At 38.8% G+C, this 12071-nt stretch overlaps 1 protein-coding gene across 4 annotated transcripts in view; it reads right to left on the bottom strand.

Moving 5' to 3' along the window:
* Positions 1–12071, bottom strand: part of AHCYL2 (adenosylhomocysteinase like 2) — a 164589-nt gene that overhangs the window by 130309 nt on the left and 22209 nt on the right. The gene's annotated exons all lie outside the window — the stretch shown is intronic.

The raw sequence follows: 12071 nt of genomic DNA, 5'->3' as shown, positions 1-12071 counted from the left end.
TTTTTAGATCATCTTTTCAATGGTGTGACCACCTTTTGAGGAACCTAGCATAATGGAGGGAGGCAGGAATGTCTCCTGTTCCTGTATGGCTGTTAAAACTGAAGCCTCTTCATTACCTAGGGCCAGCCATAGTTTTAACTGATGTACTTAACCACTTTAGTTTTTAATTTACCCTTCATTTTTGCCCTTGAGGATTTTCCTTACTTTTTTTTTTATAAGCTCAGTTATGGAATTTAAAATAATGTTTGTTATATTTTATCTGGCAATTTACAGGAATCTCAAGTGCGCTTTTCACCTTTTGTCAAATGTAAAGCCTATGACAGAAAAAAAATCCAAAAAAGCCATAGGCAGCAAAACTCAAAAAGAGGAAGAAGGAAAAAAAAAAAGAAAAATCTTCTGCCTTTTATCACACATAGGAGATAGCACTCACAGATCCAAGGTTATTTGTACTAATTAGATTCTAACTAAAGGAATGTATATACTCTATCATCCTTTCTGAATCTCTTTGTGCTCTGGTGAGGAAGAACACAATGGAGAGGACACCAATCAAGCAGGTATACCAAAGCAGTTCTAAACACAATTGATGTTACATTAGGAAGGCAGAATCTTTCAATCAGGGTGACCCAGATTATACAATGAGGAAAGATCTAAAGGAACTGAGAAATTAAGTATTAAGATAAACCTAACAGTTTCGGGGCACCTGGCTGGCTCAGTTGGTAGAGCATGCAACTCTTGATCTCGGGATTGAGTTTGAGCCCCATGTTGGGTGTAGAGATTACTTAAATATAAAAAAGATTTTTAAAAAATGATAAACCTAACAATTTCCTAAAGGGCTTCATTTTCTTTTCAGTAAACTTTTGTCCTCTTTCCTACCAAGTAATGTAAGTATAAACACTATTCAGCTAACAAGTAAATAGGGGAGAAAATGGAAATAAGAAACAGTAAATGAAATTCAGACATTGGGACAATATCAACAAAGCATATATTTTAATGTCCATAAAAAACCATGAAATACTACAAATTATTTGATATATATTATGTACAAAGTATTGTATTAAATGATAGGACACAAGTATGAAGTAAGAATCAAGCAAATTTATCAGGCAAGATAGAGCTATAAATACTATACACTTTCAAGTGACCTTTAAAAATATGAAACACAAAAATAATCAACTGAGGAAGGGAAACACTTCAAAAGTCAAGAGGTATATAAGTATTATATGATCCCACTTATATGTAATGTCCAGAACAGGCAAATCTATAGAGACAGAAAATAGATTAGTGGTTGCCTAGAGGTGGTGAGGGTGGAGTGGAGTGGGAGGAGTAGGGGAATGATTACTACAGGTTTCTTTTCGGGATGCTGAAAATGTTCTAAAATAAGATTAGATTATGGTAATGGTCACACACTCTATAAACATAAAAGAAACATTGAATTGTATACCTAAAATGAGTGAACTTTACAGTATGTAATTATATCTCAATAAAGCTATTTTTAAAAGTCAAGAGATCTATTTATTTTCAAAAAGTTGTAACATTCTACCAAAAGAGAAACCCAGCCCACCAAGCAATCTTCAAGATATTTTTGTCTGTTTATTTGTTTCAACAAAGGCAAGATACTCTTGTCAAATTGAACTTCTTTAGGGTCTACAATAAAATGAGTTTAGGGTCTATGATAAAAATGAATGATAAAAACAAGATCCTAAAGATAGCACAGGGATTTAGGTCATCCCACAAATGCTAAAGTTAAATTAGAACTAAGAGGGGACGCCTGGGTGGCTCAGTTGGTTAAGCGTCTGCCTTCGGCTCAGGTCACGATCCCAGGGTCCTAGGATCGAGTCCCGCATTGTGCTCCTTGCTTGGCGGGGAGCATGCTTCTCCCTCTGCCTCTGCCCCTCTCCCTGCTTGTGTGCTCTCTCTCTGATAAATAGATAAATAAAATCTTAAATAAATAAATTAAATAAATAAGAACTAAGAGTAAAAGGGGAGTAGATCAAAATAGGAAGTTTGTCTAAAAACTCTTAAATTATTTCTCACTTTCATCTCTGTCTCTCTACATACCGCCCCCATCGATTTTTTCTTAAAACAGATAATTTGACATTTTCAATGCTCTTACTTTCATGTTACAGGACTATGGAATTGGGACTAAACAGGAATTGGGATGCCTGGGTGGCTCAGCCGGTTAAGTGTCTGCCTTTGGCTCAGGTCATGATACCAGGGTCCTGGGATCAAGTCCTGCATTGGGTTCCTTGCTCAGCAGGGAGCCTGCTTCTCCCTCTGCCTGCCGCTCCCCTTGCTTGTGCTCTCTCTCTCTCTGACAAATAAATAAAATCTTTAAAAAAGAAAGAAACAGGAATTAGTACTACCATTCATCCAACCATACAAGATTAGAAACTCATCCTCCTCTCTTATCACACAGAGCATCCACCCCAACAAAAATGTCACCAAATTCCATCAATTCTATCATCTTAATACCTCTCTTATTAGATTTCCTCCATTTCCTGTCATAGGAAAGGCCTTTATCCTCTCTTACTCAGATAATTACAACAGCCTGTTTTCTTTGCCTTCAATACTACCCTCACCCCTGGGGCACCTGGGTGGCTCAGTAGGTTAAGCATCTGCCTTCAGCTCAGATCATGATACCAGGATTCTGGGATAGAGCCCATGTCAGGCTCCCTGCTCAGTGGGGAGTCTGCTTCTCCCTCTCTCTCTGCAGCTCCCCCTGCTTGTGCTCTCCCTCTTTCAAATAAATAAAATCTTAAAAAAAAAAAAACTACCCTCACCCCCACCTCCAATATATTATCCACACTAATATCCAAATTTAATAAGGCTAAGGTAAACTCAATAAACTGGAGAGCATGCATGTACACACACACACACACATCCTCTCTTTCTTACTTTAAATTGACATTTTCTACTCATGTTATTTTATAATCCATTTTTTGTTTTCACTTAAAACATAATGATCATTAAAAAGAAACCCATAATGACCAATCCCCCTTCTCATTAAGTATACTTGTACAACATAATTTCTGATGGCTGCATATTATTACATTCTATGGACATACCATATTTTATTATTTCTTCATAACAAAATATACTCATGCTGTATTAATAAACAAAAAAGTTTCTCTTCATTGTTTTACCTTTCCTTTAAAACCTATCTATATCTATAATTATGCCACAGGGGCGGGGCATCTGGGTGGCTCAGATAGTTAAGCGTCTGCCTTTGGCTCAGGTCATGATTCTGGGGTCCTGGGATCGAGCCCCACATCGGGCTCCTGGCTCAGCGGGGAGCCTGCTTCTCCCTCTCCCTCTGCCTCCCCACCCCACTCATGCTCTCTCTCTCTCTGTATCTCTGTGTCTCAAATGAATAAATAATATCTTAAAAATAAAAAAATAAAATAAAATAAAATTATACCACAGGGGCACCTGGGTGATGCAGTCAGTTTACTGTCCGACTCTTGGTTTTAGCTAAGGTCATGATCTCACGGTCGTGGGATAGAGCTCTGTGTTGGGCTCCATGCTCAGTGTGGAGTCTGCTTAAGACTCTCTCTCCCCCTCTCCCTCTGGTCCTCCCCCACTGCATGCTCTCTCTCTCTCTCTAAAATAAATAAATCTTTTAAAAATTAAACTAAAACGGTCATCTTTGTTAATATAAAGTCATCTTTGTTTCATCTTTTATGGTATTTATTACATTCTAATTTGAATAAGTTACTACATGATTTATTAATTCTACTCTATTAAAACCTTCTGAGTATATATATATATACATATATTTTAAAGATTTTATTTATTTGACAGAGAGAGACACCGCGAGAGAGGAACACAAGCAGGGGGAGTGGGAGAGGGAAAAGCAGGCTTCCTGCAGAGCAGGGAGCCTGATGCAGGGCTCAATCCCAGAACCCTGGGATCATGACCTGAGCCGAAGGCAGACGCTTAACGACTGAGCCACCCAGGCGCCCCCCTTCTGAGTATATTTATTCTATTTTATTCAAGCTTTGGATGCCTCCTCCACCACCACTCCTACCTCAGCATCTAGCTCAGTATCATTATTAAATTAGATACTCAATGATACGAGTGATTTATCCAGATAAAGTTACCCTGATAAAAATATTATGTCCATTATGCTACCTAAACTTCTCTGATATGACAGTTTAGTTCAGGGCTCTTCCCACCTATGATTCTTCAGCATTTCCTTTGATTCTGTGAGTTACTCTTATTATCCTTATAATATCCTCCTTCCCCTACCCACTCTCTTTTTTTGCTTAAATCAACTTGCAACCAAAGAAAACCTAACTGATAAAGGCTGGAACACTTTGTAATTACTCAACAGACATTTGTTGAGCAAAACAGTGAATGAATGTACTGAAAGTCAGTTAAATGTATACTGAAAAGGAAGAAATGGATGCAGACAAGAAACAGGAATATATTGAAACTGGAAGATACTAACTACACTGACAGTAGGTCGCTATATCAATTATCTTCATTTTGGACAACTTTTCCCCTATTAACTCTCATCCCAAAAGCTGTTCTCGCCAAAGGCTTTGAAGTCATCCTTAACTCCTCTTTCTTTCAAACACTAGTTGAATTTATTAGCATATCCAATTTGCTCTACTTTCAAAATATATACAGAATCTAACCACTTCTCCCATCTTCACTGCTATTATCTGATCCAAACTATCATCATCTCTTATCTGGTCATTGCAGTAACCTCCTAACTGATCTTCTTACTACCACCCCTGACCCTCTTCAGTGTATTCTCTCAACCTTGCAGCCTGAATGATCTTGTTAAAACTTAGATCAGATCATGTCACTCTGCTTGAAACTTTCCAGTCGTTTCCTATCTCATTTAGAACAAAAGCCAAAGCCTAAAATCCTTAATATAACCAATTAAGACCATGTATGGTATGTCTCCCTGTTACCTTCTGGCCTCATCCATACAACTCTCCGTCTCTACTCCAGCTACACTGGCTTCCTTGCTATTCCTTAAAATCACCTGGTATAACGGCCCCTCAGAACCTCTGCAATTGCTGTACTCTCTGCCAGAACACTATTGCCTCACTCTTATATAAAGCAACTCCATTAAGGTCATGCCATTCAATTATGTCATTTCTTCCTCTCCTAGCTACTACCATCTATTAAATTCGTCTCTCGGGGCACCTGGATGGCTGTCGTTAAGCGTCTGCCTTAGACTCAGGTCATGACCCCAGGGTCCTGGGATCGAGCCCCGCATCGGGCTCCCTGCTGGGCGGGAAGCCTGCTTCTCCCTCTCCCCCTCCCCCTGCTTGTGTTCCCTCTCTCGCTGTGTCTGTCAGATAAATAAATAAAATCTTTATAAATAAATAAATAAATAAGTCTCTCACATTCTAGTCATCCTAAATTCCACCATTAACCTGGGCTTAGCAGAGGAAAGGTAAGTGGAAATTGTTGGGTGGGGCTTCTGGGAAGGCCCCTCCCTTTTTTTTTGGCTGTTTGCCCTTTCTCCTTCTTGATTGGTTATAATACAGGAATAAAGCCTTGAGCTCCAGCAGTCATCTTGAACCATGAAAGGACGGAAGCAACATACTAAGAATGATGGAGCAAAATGACAATCTTTGCAGAGTAACCATGCCAACCTTGTAATACTTATTACCTCTGTATTTCTTTATAAGTACAATACATTCTGAGGGTTACAAGTGAGTAGAATTAATAAATCATGCATATAACTTACTCAGAATGTCATACCATAAATACTATAAAAGATGTAAAACAATGATTTTACATGAACAAAGATAGTGTATTTTATGTGCATATAAACCATTGTTATTGATGGTTACTGTCAAATGCAGCTGAATTTAATTCCAAGTAGTTTTTCCAGTGCACATTGCCCTGGGTTCTGTTAATAAGGAAGCAATAAAAACTGGATGTTGAGTAGACAACTAGAAGTTGTGCAACACTGGGTGAATTCAACAATGCATGTGGGTGGCCCATGAAGATCTGGCCTTCAAGTTCCTTCATTTTATCTCTAATGATGTTCTCCTTCATTCTATCTCAGCTAACCACTATCACGGTTGCACCCCAGATCTTATCATCACCAGAAACCATTCCATCTCCAAAAGAGCTTATTTGGGTAATTTGCTCTCTGACCTCTCCTTTTAGCTTGCTTGTTCAGTTACTCCTACTATGATCTCACATTGACTTTAGCTCACTGATCCTTTTACTTTCAATGTCTTGGCCATCTCTTTTATTCCTTTTCCTTCTTATCCATGATTTCCTACCCTTACATCCCATGAATCACCATTGTAATAACTCTTTACATCTTCTGAGCCCCATAACAGTATATCCAATTTGTCTATTAGTCATCCCCATTTAGATGTTCCACAGACATCTCAAACTTAACATGTCTAAAATTAAAGTATCTTCTCCCACCGCATTTTACCTCCTACGTTGGTGAATGGCACCACCATCCACCCAAATGTCCTAACTGGCCATAACTGTCTTCCCTCTCTTTCACTCCTCCCTACAATAACCAGAACCTGATTCTACCTCTGGAATGACTCTAAAAAAGTTCATCTTCATCTTTCCAATCCCACCGTTAAGGCCCAAGATTGTGTTTCCATATCTGAAAAGGTTACTAACCATTCTTTTCTGCATACGGTACTAACTGTTTCTACTCTAATGCATTCTTCCCATTCTCCATACTGCATCCAAAGTAATCTAAAATAAAATTCCAATCATGGCACTCTCCTATTAGCTCACAAATACCAACGAAAGTTTTAGGAACTTGGGCAGCCCCAGGGAGTGCAGAGACTAAAGCTGCCAGGACATTTTCAGGTCTCCCATTTCTTTTTTTTTTTTTTTTTTAAAGATTTTATTTATTTATTTGAGACAGAGAGAATGAGAGACAGAGAGCATGAGAGGGAAGAGGGTCAGAGGGAGAAGCAGACTCCCTGCCGAGCAGGGAGCCCGATGCGGGACTCGATCCAGGGACTCCAGGATCATGACCTGAGCCGAAGGCAGCCACTTAACCAACTGAGCCACCCAGGCGCCTCTCAGGTCTCCCATTTCTTTGCACACTATTAGCTTCATTCCCTCAGGTTACTTTATTTATTTATTTTTTTAAAAAGATTTTATTTATTTATTTGACAGAGAGAGAGACAGCGAGAGAGGGAACACAAACAGGGGGAGTGTGCGAGGGGAAGCAGGCTTCCCGCGGAGCAGGGAGCCCGATGTGGGGCTCGATCCCAGGACCCTGGGATCATGACCTGAGCCGAAGGCAGATGCTCAATGACTGAGCCACTCAGGCGCCCCCCTCAGGTTACTTTAAATCACTGGGAACATGGCTATCAGCAGCTCCAGGGTAATCCCTGAAAGTAAAGAAACAGAATTTGATGCATGTAAATAGATGCCATTATTATTCAAAATATTCATTTCCCCTCCCTGGTAGAGGATCAGACATTCTTGCTCAGTTGATGTCAGGTTTGGCCATATGACTTGCTATAGCCAAAGAAATAAGAGGAAATTACACATTTTACTTCTGAACAGAAGCTTTCAGAGTAATGGCTCATTTCCCTCTACCACAAGGTTAATATCCCAGACAAGAGCTGCATCTCTTGCCTGGGTCCTGGAAATGGGCCACATGATAAATACACAGCATTAGCAAAAAATAAACCCTGGTTATTATAAACCACTAAAATTGAGGGATTGTTTGTTACCACAACATAACCTAGCCTAAACTGACTTATATATCATAAAAAAGGACTCTGACTACCCTGGTTTTGAACACATCTCTTGCTTAAAACCCTTCAGTGACACTCATGTGTCACTATCATACTATAAAGGCTCTTTCTGATACAGTCCTGCTTGTCTCTCCAGCCTTATTTCCTGGGACTCCCCTTTATATTCCATACTGCAACCATACTAGATTATTTTAAGATTTCTCAATCATGTTGGCCCTTCTCTCCATTTATTTACATGTTTTTCATAAAAGAAATGTTATTCCTCCAGTTCTATCCTGATCCATCCAAAATGTCTATACTTCCTTTAAGGATCCACTTAAACAGAGCTTCCCCTGTGAAGGTTCATGTAAACCTATCCCCTTAAACACAACTGGTTGATCCACCACAGGATTTTAAACATCCTCTATTAGCCATTATCTTGCTATTTATATAAATATGTATGCCTCCAACTACATTGTGGCTTCCTTAAGAGAAAAGACTATGTCTTACTCATCTTTGGAGTCCAAGAATCTAATGCAGTGCTTGGCATATAACAGAGGATCGATATAAGCTTATACAGTGCTAATAGTCTTTTTCCAGCAAAGTTGGATACAAAAAGATGAGACAGGGCCTTGCATCATGTTAAAAGATAATATAAAAAATCTAACCTATTCTACTCTTATTTTGCTTCTATATTTCTTTGTCAAGAATACTCTTCCAGATTGGAAAGAGCAGAACACATATGGTTAAGAGAAAACTGAAGCCTAAGACAGAAGAAAAGATAATAAAAGAGCATCCAGTAGCTTTTTAATACATGCAAATCTCTAGAATCAGATAAATTATAGCCTAAAACATTGAGATCTCCATGATATATCATTGAAAACAGAAGCTAGAAGACTAGAAAATAAGAAAATTTTATTTCAATTTTCTCAATTTCAAAGGAAAAAAAGAAAGACACACTAAATTCCTGGAACTACAGATTAAGATTTTAACAAGGATTCCCAGAAAAATTCTATGTCAGCCTATGGCAGGGTAGGGAAGGGGTATAGAGGGCACCAGAAGCCAGAATGGGTTCAATAACAAAAAAGTCATGCTGACCTAATTTTACTTTTGGCAAAATTAGTAGACTGAGAGATCAGACAAATAACAGAGTAGGTCAAATACATCTTACTGAAATCAAGATAAGATTTCTTATATTAGCCAGGTAATAGATTTAAAATTGGTTAAACAACCATCCTCAGATTATTAATCAATGGCTTAACATCAATCCGGATGGTAGGCTCTAATGTTATCACAAGGCTCTGTATTTGGCCTTACTTTGGTAGATGTTTATCAACACTCTGAAGATTTAAAAGGTAGCTTAAACATTTTGCTAGTGATATAAATCTGGGACGATTAGATAAGGCCATGAACGATATAATCAAAAATAAATAAATATCTGAACAGGTAGAACAATGGACTGAAAATACAAAATGAAATTTATCAAGGATGAATGTAAATGCAGTTATCTAAAGAAAAGTATTCTACTGGTAAGACATCAATTTTAACATCAGTTGATGATTAGTTGAGAATTTAGTTGTGTTAAATAACAAAAATTCAAACTGAGTAAATTTAAAAATCAAATTGGCTTTAACGATTCATGAATTGAACAGCATCCCATCTAGCAAACAGAAAGAAGCTCCAAAGAGCTACAGAAAAGGAAAGGTTGGAGCACCTGGGTGGCTCAGTTGGTTAAGTGTCTGCCTTAGGCTCAGGTCATGGTCCCAGGGTCCTGGGCTGGGCTTCCCATTCAGTGGGGAGCCTGTTTCTCCCTCTCCCACTCCCCCTGCTTGTGTACTCTCTCTCTGTCAAATAAATAAAATCTAGAAAGAAAGAAACAAACAAACAAAGAAACAAAGAAAGAGAGAGAGAAAGAAAAAAGAAAAGGAAAGGAAAAAGGAAAGGAAAGGTTTGGGGACACCTGAGTGGCTCAGTCAGTTAAAGCATCTGATTCTTGGTTTCAGCTTGGGTCATGATCTCAGGGTCATGTGATCCAGCCCTGGGCTGGGCTCCACACTCAGCACAGGCAGAGTCTGTTTGTCCCTCTCTCTCTCTGCTCCTCCAACCTGCCCCCCTCACATACACACTCTCTCTCAAATAAATAAATAAACAAATAAAATCTTTTAAAAAGAAAAGAAAAAGAAAGGTTTTTAAAGTCAGAGAGGGGATGGGAAAAGGGTCATTAATGAAAAAAATATTTCTGGCAAGGTCACCTTCCTTTGGGAGAAAATCAGGGTCTATTAGGCAGGATAACCACACTGGGGCTGACTAGGAAATTCCAGACTGACCAGTTATGATTACATTCCTGAGGAAGGTCAAAACTGCAATTAGGTTAAGTATTAAATCTTGGTTTGGTGACATTGGGTTAGTACAAGGGACTCCATTTTTGACCTGTTGTTTCTTTTTAACAACTGAGTGTAAGTTCAAAATGAGCCTTCATTATGAGGTGTCATAATTAGCCTAAGAGGCCTAAACAAACTCAGTTACCAAATAACAGGACAGTTGATGTGGGAAACAAAGGCAGAAGAAAAATTATTAAATTTCCCTACTATCTAGAGCCCATTGACAAGTCCTGGAAACAGGCAGAATGACATTCCTCTAGGAGGGACTCAACTGCCTCCATGTTAATACTTTGCTAAAGGCAAAAGATAATCCTAGCCCAACCTCCACCCCCAGGATCCTGTAAGACTACTTTAACATATAAAAATTCCTTTAGAAATTTCCTTGATCTCTAAACCCCCCAAGATACGTATTGGCAAACAGCCCCCCAAGCATATGGCCCACCAATATACACCTGAAGAGTCTCATGACTAAGGTTTTATTAGACAGTAAATGACCTTCTCCCGGCAAAAGCTAGCCTCCTCAAGGTCCTGGAAACCTTGCTTCCAAATTCCTTAGAGACTTATGCTACCCTGAACCCCTTCCCAACTTGAAAGTATATAATGGGCCACTCCTCATGATCCTGGTGCAGCTCTTTCTGCCCACCAGTCCTGTCCCCGTGCTTTAATAAAAACCACCTTTTTGCACCAAGGATGTCTCAAGAATTCTTTCTTGGCTGTCAGCTTTGAACCCTAATGTTCTTTCCTACATTACAGTGACCTGAACAAAAAAAACTGCTACAGGTCAAGCAACAGCCTAAAACCATAATTTGGTATGTGAACTCTTACAGGTAACACTGGCCATATAATAAATCCAGAAAAGGATAACCAGGAAGGTGTTAACAGGGCTGGCAAACTAAATCATATGAAGAACAACCAAGAGAATCAGGAACAATTTCCACAAATAAGATCTGAGGCAGGAAAAGGAACATCAGAGCTGTTTCCAAGTATTTGAATGACTGTTAAATTAAAAGACAGGTATTATGCTTTTACATATTTTGAATTTATTCTCCATGCACACAGTTCTAAGCTTTTCATATAATAAATGCTCAAATATTTGAAGTTCAGGATCAACTTACCTGTTGATGGCTAAGCCAACAAAAACAGTTGTTACAGGGCGCCTGGGTGGCTCAGTTGGTTAAGCGACTGCCTTCGGCTCAGGTCATGATCCTGGAGTCCCACATGGGGCTCCCTGCTGGCAGGGAGTCTGCTTCTCCCTCTGACCCTCCCCCCTCTCATGTGCTCTCTCTCATTCTCTCTCTCTCAAATAAATAAATAAAATCTTTAAAGAAAAAAAAAAACAGTTGTTACAAAGGAGTACCTGAGGTGATCTGAATGACAACTCAACAAAAGGGTATGGTCGGAGGAAGGAGGCTTAAAAATCAAAGTAACAGTATTTAAAAGCCTTTACTGAAGGAAGCTAAAGAGGATATGTAAAGCTTATTATCCTATAATTTAGAATTTGTCTTACATCAGATGACTTTCTTGACCACACCACTAGTTATATTTTAGCCCCTTTTGTAAATATTTCCCACAATGGGAAGAGTCCTTGTTTTCAATCTTACTTTACAAAGTGAAAACTGAGGCTGATGAAGTATTTGCTTAGCACCAACAGTATAACAATGGTTAAACTTGAATAAGAACCCCAAGCTTTTCACTCATAAACTCTTTGTTAAAATCACTGGACTCATTTGGGAGGCAGTAAACAAGTACAGTACTTAATTTAGCAACTCAACCCAGTTTGGTAATAACTTTGGTTTCACTTTTGTTACTCCCTTCGTCATCCAATGTCTAAATCCACAAAGAGTAAGTCCGCATTAAAACTCCAAAACATGTAAAAAATTTTATTTCTTAAAGCCTAAAGGCAAAAACAAAAAATTAAGATTTGAAACAAAGGATGTGTCTCTCTCATGCTACTTAAGTTCTAGCCTTGGCACTATCAGTTCTATCATAAGCC

The sequence above is a fragment of the Mirounga leonina genome, unplaced genomic scaffold, assembly GCF_011800145.1.
Source record: "Mirounga leonina isolate KUSES-001 unplaced genomic scaffold, KU_Mleo_1.0 Mir_174, whole genome shotgun sequence".
Lineage (NCBI taxonomy): Eukaryota > Metazoa > Chordata > Mammalia > Carnivora > Phocidae > Mirounga > Mirounga leonina.
Note: the sequence above shows the minus strand (reverse complement) of the source record. Positions and strands in the feature narration are given on the sequence as shown.